This window comes from Schistocerca serialis, chromosome 6 (genome assembly GCF_023864345.2).
Source record: "Schistocerca serialis cubense isolate TAMUIC-IGC-003099 chromosome 6, iqSchSeri2.2, whole genome shotgun sequence".
NCBI classification, from domain to species: Eukaryota; Metazoa; Arthropoda; class Insecta; order Orthoptera; family Acrididae; genus Schistocerca; species Schistocerca serialis.
The window spans coordinates 718,880,378-718,889,756 of NC_064643.1; positions in this window are offsets into that span (position 1 = coordinate 718,880,378).

The following is a 9,379-nucleotide window of genomic DNA, read 5'->3' on the forward strand; positions in this document are numbered from 1 at the left end:
CCTGAGGACGAACTTGCCGGCGTTCTCGCTTCCCGCGGCCAGGGTCCCTGGTTCGATTCCCGGCGGGGTCAGGGATTTTCTCTGCCTCGTGATGACTGGGTGTTGTGTGATGTCCTTAGGTTAGTTAGGTTTAAGTAGTTCTAAGTGCTAGGGGACTGATGACCATAGATGTTAAGCCCCATAGTGCTCAGAGCCATGTGAACCATTTAAACTTGCCGGTTCAAAACCGGCACTATTTATACGTAACGAATAGCATTATGAACAGTATCTGGTTGTGTTTCTTAGTTTATCGTAAGAGTTTACCTCTATCTTACTATATCGCTACGCCACAAGCAACTCGTTGGAAACCACGGCTCGCGGTGCCACACCGGCCCGATCCGTCGTGCCGCTAGATGCGGGTTCACTTTCGCTGCAGGTGGGAAACACGGTTTCGGCCACTGCGCCAGCTCGCTGGACGCGCGTGACGTCACTCTGCTGCAACCTCTGCGATCGACGACCCGGTCCACGCACTCGCAACCTCTCGATATCCATTTGGAGAGTGGGCCTTAAAGAAACATCCGGCGCGGCAGTAAAGTCGGATTCGCAGCGCGTGGCGCCGCTGCCGCCGCCGCTGCCGCCCCCCGTGTCGCCTCCGGTCGATCGGACAGCCGCCTCCACCGCCGCCGCCGCCGCCGCCGCTGCCGGACGCTGTCCGCCATGAATTTATTATCGCAGAGCGCGACGCTGCTCAATGTTTGATGACCCGCACAGGCGCCCACGTTCGCTACAAGCGGTCGCCCGCCCCCGCCCACAGGGTGGGTCGAGGGGGTGGCGGTGTGTCCGTCCTCCTCCCACACGCAACACACGTCTTTGGGACACCGTAACAGGCTGTCGCTATGCGACGACTCTGCTCCGAGAGGTCCGTAAAATGAGGGACAGCGCGAGACTGCTAGGGCGGTCTTGTTGCACTGCAAGATTTAGGGACTCTGGACGAAGTTAACAGCTCCTGTACAGACCGTTAAATCTGCTGTGTTGGAGGTCGCTTTCATGCTAAGCTTTAGAGGGAATTCCCTTTGATGGTGTGTGCATTCGTCAGCAGGCTTTGATGAACTGTGTCTGGCTACTAGTATGGGATGATGCTCTCTACTCGGTGTGATATCTAAACTTGTGTGAGAGTGTTGTTAATCTACATAAATTTCCCACATACTTCTGTAATATAAGGTCTACATTTTAACAATACTGTGGATACACTATTCTTAGCGGTTTGTTAAAGTATGACAATTGCTGTTGTACTCTTTGTAACTAGGCTGTTTAGGTTTTTGTGTTGGTAACGCCACGTAGCGCTCTGTATGAAAATGATTGTGCTGCGTGCAGTCTGTGGCTGGTTGGCATTGTTGGAATATTCACTATTGTAGTTAGTCAGGGCCATTCTTTTGTAGGGATTATTGAAAGTCAGATTGCGTTGCGCTAAAAAGGTATTGTGTGTCAGTTTAGTGTTGATCAGAATAAGTAAAGAGAGAAATGTCTGAGTATGTTCAGTTTTGCTCAGCTGTTTGAAAATCAAATAACGTAGAAGTTTTGCAGCCCTGTCATTTATAAGATTTTCTGAGGTGACGTTTCATCTTCAGTCAAAAGTCTGGTCTGATGCAGCTTTCCATGCCAGTCTATTATCTCAACTCTCTACATCTCAAAATAACTACTGCTTCCTAAATACATTTGAACGTACTTACTGTAGTCAACCCGTCGTCTTTCTCTACAATTTTTACTCTGCACACATCCTACCATTACGAAATTGACGAGTACTTGATATTTCAGAACGTATCCAATCAACGGGCCCCTTCTTTTAGTCGAGTATTTCCGTAAATTTGTTTTCTCCTCAATTTGATTCTGTACTTCCTCATCAGTATCTGTACTACCCATCAAATTGTTATGATTTTGGTGCTAGCTTTGTGGTTTTTTAGTGTATGCAGGAGCAAGGAACAGATGCTGTTCATGAATAGAGTATTCACATATTGATTTATTCCAAATGTAACTTCAAACAGTAAAATTTTGTTGCTGTAATTCTAGAGTCAGTTGCGAACAGTAGCTCTCAATGTTGAAATACATATAGACACCGCAGATTTACCAATCAGTCAGTATTCAGTACAGTAACTGTTCAGTAGATTACGAGCCCTGGCCACTATGGAAGTCTGTAAGCCGGCCGGAGTGGCCGAGCGGTTCTAGGGGCTACAGTCTGGAACCGCGAGACCGCTATGATAGCAGGTTCGAATCCTGCCTCGGGAATGGATGTGTGTGATGTCCTTAGGTTAGTTAGGTTTAAGCATTTCTAAGTTCTAGGGGACTGATGACCTCAGATGTTAAGTCCCATAGTGCTCAGAGCCATTTGAACCATTTTGAGCCATTCATAAAAGAGTTTTTAACACTTTAGGTTATACTCTACGCTAAAAAGAAGCCTATTCTAGAATCGATTTTCTTGCTATTTTTCTGAATTTTATGTCCTGTTTACTTCGACCGTCATCAGTTACTTTGCTGTCCAAATAGCTAAACACATGCACTACTTTTAGCGTCTCATTTCCTAATCTGTTTCTATCAGCATCGCTTGATTTAATTCTACCTACAAAAATGGTCAAATTGCTCTGAGCACTATGGCGCTTAACATCTGTGGTCATCAGTCCCCTAGAACTTAGAACTACTTAAACCTAACTAACCTAAGGACATCACACACATCCATGGCCGAGGCAGGATTCGAACCTGCGACCGTAGCGGTCACGCGGTTCCAGACTGAAGCGCCTAGAACTGCATGGCCACACCAGCCGGCAATTCTACTTCCCCCCCCCCCCCTCCCCTCCCCCATACCCTTGTTTCAGTTTTGATGACAACCACGTATAACTTCTTCTGAAACACTACGCATACACTTCATCTGATCTTCCAAGTTCTTTGCCGTCTATGACAGAATTATAACGTCTTCGCGAAACCGTGACCAAAATAAAGGACAGGTTAATAGGGCATCCGCTAGGTCATCTATGAATAGTTAACTAAATACTAGAAGGAGCAGTAGGGAAGAAAAGAAAGTAAGGGCAGACCAAGAGCAGATTATGCAAAATAAGTTATACAAGATGATGGATGTTACGGTAACGTAAGATGAACAGATTACGGTAAGGTTGGAGCACAAGTGGAACAGTGTTAAACCAGTGGAAAGTCTTAAGCCCCCCCCCCCCCCCAATCCGAAAAATAACTGAGAAGGATTTGATGTAGACTGGAGAACCCAAACATTGTCACCAAGTCCTTAATAGCATTGCTAGTCCACTTTCGAACGCAATATAGAAGCAGTTGTATGTGGTGTAGGTTTGAAAAATCTTTCTTAGATTTCCGGAGGTACGTGGCACCAGATGCAGTTCCTGTGAATTACGGGCCGATGTTTTGTGGGCGGGGGGCAGCTGTCCGATAACCCCTCTACTGTATTTCGTGCGGTTCAGACCAGACGAATTTGGTGGCCTAAACATCAACGTGAGTTGATTCCCCTCAATCCCTTGTAACACGGGCCGTTATGCTACTGGAATAAGCCGTCGCCGACTTGAAAGACATCAAGCGTGAAGGGATGCAGGTGGTCCGCTATAACGTCAACGTGGTCCACAGCTAGCAAGGCGTTTAAAATTACTACCACAGGCCCCGTGGCGGCCAAGATGAATTCCTTACATAACATAATACTCCCTCCCCCCTCCCCCTCCCCTCCACAGACCTGTATCCATGACGCGCTTCGTGTTTCGAGCAGCCGTTCATTCGCCTGGATGAGAGGGTATAAGGGCACGACCATATCGATCTGGCGTAGCAAGACAGTCATTCATTTGACCGGGCAACGTACACTACTGGCCATTAAAATTGCTACACCACGAAGATGACGTGCTACATACGCCAAATTTAACCGACAGGAAGAAGATGCTGTTGTATGCCAATGATTAGCTTTTCAGAGCATTCACAGAAGGTTGGCGCCGGTGGCGACACCTACAACATCCAATGACTGTTACCAGAATATAGAATCGGTGGCTTCAGGAGGGTGATACAGAACGCCGCTGGATCCCAACGGCCTCGTATCACTAGCAGTCGAGATGACAGGCATCTTATCCGCATGGGTGTAAGGAATCGTGCAGCCACGTCTAAATCCCTGAGTCAACAGATGGGGACGTTGGCAAGACAACAACCATCTGCACGACAGTTCGACGACGTTTGCGGCAGCATGGACTATCAGCTCGGAGACCATGGCTGCGGCTACTTTTGACGCTGCATCACGGACATTAGCGCCTGCGATGGTGTACTCAACGACGAACCTGGATGCTCGAATGGCAAAATGTAATTTTTTCGGATGAATCCAGGTTATGTTTACAGCATCATGATGGTCGCATCCGTGTGTGGCAACATTTCGGTGAACGCACATTGGAAGCGTGTATTCGTCATCGCCATACTGGCGTATCAACCGGCGTGTTGGTATGGGGTGCCATTGGTTACACGTCTCGGTCACCTCTTCTTCGCATTGACGGCACTTTGAACAGTGGACGTTACATTTCAGATGTGTTACGACCCGTGGCTCTACCCTTCATTAGATTCCTGGGAAACCCTACATTTCAGCATGATAATGCACGACCGCATGTTGCAGGTCCTGTACGGACCTTTATACAGAAAATGTTCGACTGCTGTCCTGGCCAGCACATTCTCCAGATCTCTCACCAATTGAAAGCAATTGGTCAATGGTGGCAGAGCAACTGCCTCGTCACAATACGCCAGTCACTACTCTTCATGAACAGTGGTATCCTGTTGAAGCTGCATGGGTAGCTGTACCTGTGCACGCCATCCAAGCTCTGTTTGACTCAATGCCCAGGCGTATCAAGGCCGTTATTACGGCCAGAGGTGGTTGTTCTGGGTACTGATTTCTCAGGATCTATGCACCCAAATTGCGTGAAAATGTAATCACATGTCAGTTCTAGTATAATATATTTGTCCAATGAATACCGGTTTGCCATCTGCATTTCTTCTTAGTGTAGCAATTTTAATGGCCAGTCGTGTATTTCAATTGAACCAGGGTCCAACCTCAGTGGTTCTGTGCCCACTGCAGTTGCAATTGATAACGTTGTTGGTTTAACAGAACAACACTTAGGGGTCATCGGCTGCGTAACCTCCAGTTCAACAATGAGCGTTGAACGGTGTGCTCCGTAGCGCTGGCGCCCGCACCAGCAATGAACTCTGTTGTCAGACGTGCCACAAGTAGCCTCCTGTCTTCCTTTGCAGAACGGGCAAACCTTCGACCTTCACGTTTTGCGTTGAGGCGTGGATCTCCGACGTCCTGTCGCCTACTCATGACTACACTGTCCTTCAAACACTTCCCATGCGCACGGTAGTACCACGCCAACAGCTGACCAGCTTAGCTGGTTCTCCGGCGATGGGTAACGACACCTTGCCCCCGTTTTCAAAGTCACTTATGTAGGAGGATTTCCCAATTTGTAGCTCTTTTCGTCGCTAGGGTGACTCCCCATTCGTCTTCGCCCGGCTTCTATTCTTCCCTTTGCGCTCCACATACTGGGAATGCCACCAGGCAGCATTATGTTGTGCAGTGAGCGGTAGTGATTAGGTTGTGGCTCATTGGTGTGTGTTGTGTTGACGCATGGCTGTCTCTTTCACATCACGAAATTAAGTTAGAGAATTTGTGTATTATCATCTGCCATCCATATTTTTTTTTAGCAATTCTTACTCGTTATGAACTGTATGAACAGATTTTATAATTTTCTTGTAGATGTCGTAGCAAAATTTCATGTACTCTGGTGGTACCGTGTGACCACACTGCCATATAATTTCCTTTTTGTTAGTATTAGTCAGGTCAGAAGGAGATGCGGCTAAGTTGAACTACTACGTTTTGACTGAGGCTTTCGTGGCTCGTGGCGTAGTATGCGACCTGATCGACGCACAAGTTGGTGGCGCTGGTGAGCCTACGCAGATTCATGTGGACTGCCCTATCTCGCCGCGTGACAAAGGAGCGTGTGCCGAGCTGCGTTCTCTGGGCGCAATAAAAGGGCACCTGCGGATTACGAAACACTCTCCTACCTGCGTGATTAAGTTTCTGTTCTCCTAACACCCACCAAACCGTACACCTCACTACCCTTACTTTGAATTTTCTCTTTGGACTGCAACTGGGACGCTTGCTGCTGCGTGGGACGACGCGACTTGGTAGATTGACTTTAATCTTCCTTTTCTCGTTAACATGGTCATAGGCCACAGCCCCGGGGACAGTAACAAACCTTGTGGGGACTAGTCTCAAAGTATCCGCTCTGTATTATTACTCCATAGGCGGTTTTACATTTTAAGTCGAGAGCTATATTTTGTGTTTGATTTTCTGAAATAAAATAGGTTATTTTCACATTCACATGTATTGGAAAATAGCGGTGCATTATTCGGCCCCTTCACTGTTGTTCCAGCTATCCTGCCATTAATTAACTATACTGTTCAGAAGCTGATTCCCATTTTGTTGAGTCGTCAGTCCTCTCATCGGTTTGATGCGCCCTGCCACGGATTCCTTTCCCGTGCCAACCTTTTCATCCTTTCCTGTGCCGACCTTTTCATCTCACAGTAGCAACTGCAACCTACCTCCTCAATTATTTGCTGGATGTATTCCAACCTCTCTCCTCCTCAACAGTTTTTACCCTCTGCAGTCCCCTCCAGTATCGTGCGCGTTATTACTTGATGTCTTAACAAATGAACTAGCATCCTGTCCCTTCCCCTTGTCAGTGTTCCTTTCCTACCCGATCATACGGAGAACCTTCTCATTCCAAACCATATTAGTCCACTTAATTTTCAACGTTCTTCTGTGGCACCACATTTCAAATGCTTCGATTCAGCTCTGTTCCGGTTTTCCCACAGTTCGTATCCCACTTCCAAACAGTGCTGTGTTTCAAACGTAAATTCTCAGAAATTTCTTCCTGAAGTTGAGGACTATATTTGACACTAGTAAACTTTTCTTGCCCATGAATGAATTTTTTGCGAGTACTAGTCTTATTTTTACATTCTCTTTCCTCCGTCCATCATGGGTCATTTTGCTGCCTAGGTTGCAGATACCATAACTTCTACACTACTGGCCATTAAAATTGCTACACCAAGAAGAAATGCAGATGATAAACGGGTATTCATTGGACAAATATACTATACTAAAACTGACATGTGATTACATTTTCACGCAATTTGGGTGCATAGATCCTGAGAAATCAGTACCTAGAACAACCACCTCTGGCCGTAATAACGGCCTTGATATGCCTGGGCATTGAGTCAAACAGAGCTGGGATGGCGTGTACAGCCCATACAGCTTCAACACGATACCACAGTTCATCAAGAGCAGTGACTGGCGTATTGTGACGAGCCAGTTGCTCGGCCACCATTGACGAGACGTTTTCAATTGGTGAGAGATTTGGAGAATGGGCTGACCAGGCCAGCAGTCGAACATTTTCTGTATCCAGAAAGGCCCGTACAGGACCTGCAACATGCGGTCGTGCATTATCCTGCTGAAATGTAGGGTTTCGTGGAGATCGAATGAAGGGTAGAGCCACGGGTCGTAAAACATCTGAAATGTAACGTCCACTGTTCAAAATATCGTCAATGCGAAGAAGAGGTGACCGAGACGTGTAACCAATGGCACCCCATACCATCAAGCCGAGTGATACGCCAGTATGGCGATGACGAATACACGTTTCCAATGTGCGGTCACCGCGATGTCGCCAAACACGGATGCGACCATCATGATGCTGTAAACAGAACCTGGATTCATCCGAAAAAAATGACGTTTTGCCATCCGTGCACCCAGGTTCGTCGTTGAGTACATCGTCGCAGGCGCTCCTGTCTGTGATGCAGCGTCAAGGGTAACCGCACCCATGTTCTCCGAGTTGATAGTCCATGCTGCCGCGAACGTCGTCGAACTGTTCGTGCAAATGGTTGTTGTCTTGCAAACGTCCCCATCTGTTGACTCAGGGATCGAGACGTGGCTGCACGATCCGTTATAGCCATGCTGATAAGATGCCTGTCATCTCGACTCTAGTGATACGGGGCCGTTGGGATCCAGCACGGCGTTCCGTATTACCCTCCTGAACCCAGCGATTTCATATTCTGCTAACTGTCATTGCATCTGGACCAACGCGAGCAGCAATGTCGCGATACGATAAACTGCAATCGTGATAAGCTACAATCCGACCTTTATCAAAGTCGGAAACGTGATGGTACGCATTTCTCTTCCTTACACGAGGCATCACAACAACGTTTCACCAGGCAACGTCGGTCAACTTCTGTTTGTGTATGAGAAATCGGTTGGAAACTTCCCTCATGTCAGCACGTTGTTGGTGTCGCCACCGGCCCGAACCTTGTGTGAATGCTCTGAAAAGCTAATCATTTGCATATCACAGCATCGTCTTCCTGTCAGTTAAATTTCGCGTGTGTAGCACGTCATCTTCATGGTGTAGCAATTTTAATGGTCAGTACTGTACTTCATGATCCCCAAGTCTAATGTTAAGTTTCTCGTTGTTCTCATTTCTGCTACATTTCGTTATTTTATCTTTCTTCGATTTACGCCCGATCCATATTATGTAATCATTAGCTTGTTATTTCTGTTCAACAGATGCTGTAATTCTTTTTAACATTCACTGAGGATAGCAATGTCACCAGCGAATCTTACCACTGATATCGTTTCACCTTGAATTTTAATCCCACTCTTGAACCTCTCTTTTTCATTTCCGTCATTGTTTCTTCGATGTACAGATTGACCAGTAACAGCGAAAGACTGCATCCCTGCTTTACATCCTTTTTAATCCGAACTCATCGTTCTTGGTCGTCGACGCTTATTGTCCCCTTTTGGTTCTTGTACGTATTATATACTACCCGTCTTTCCCTATAGCCTACCCCTGTTTTTCTTAGAATTTCGACATCTTGCACCATTTTACATTGTCGAACGCTTTTCCCAGGTCGACAAATACTATGAATGTGTCGTGATTTTTCTTCAATCTTGCTTCTATTATCAGTCGCAGCATGAGGACTGCCACATCCGTGTCTTAACCTTCCCTTAAGTCAAGCTGACCGTCATCTAACAGATCCTCAATTTTCTTTTCCATTCTTCTGTATATTTTTCTTGTCAGCAACATCAATGCGTGAACTGGTAAGTACGTTGTGCGATAATTCCTGCAAATGTTGACCCTGGCTATCTTCGGAATCGTGTGGACGATGTTTTTACGAATGTCTGATGGTATATCACCGTCTCATATATTCTATACATCAAATTGTGTGGTCGTTTCGTTCCCACTTCACCCAATAATTTTAGAAATTCCGATGGAGTGTCATCTATTCCTTCTGCCTTATTTGATCCTAAGCCGTCTAAGGTTCT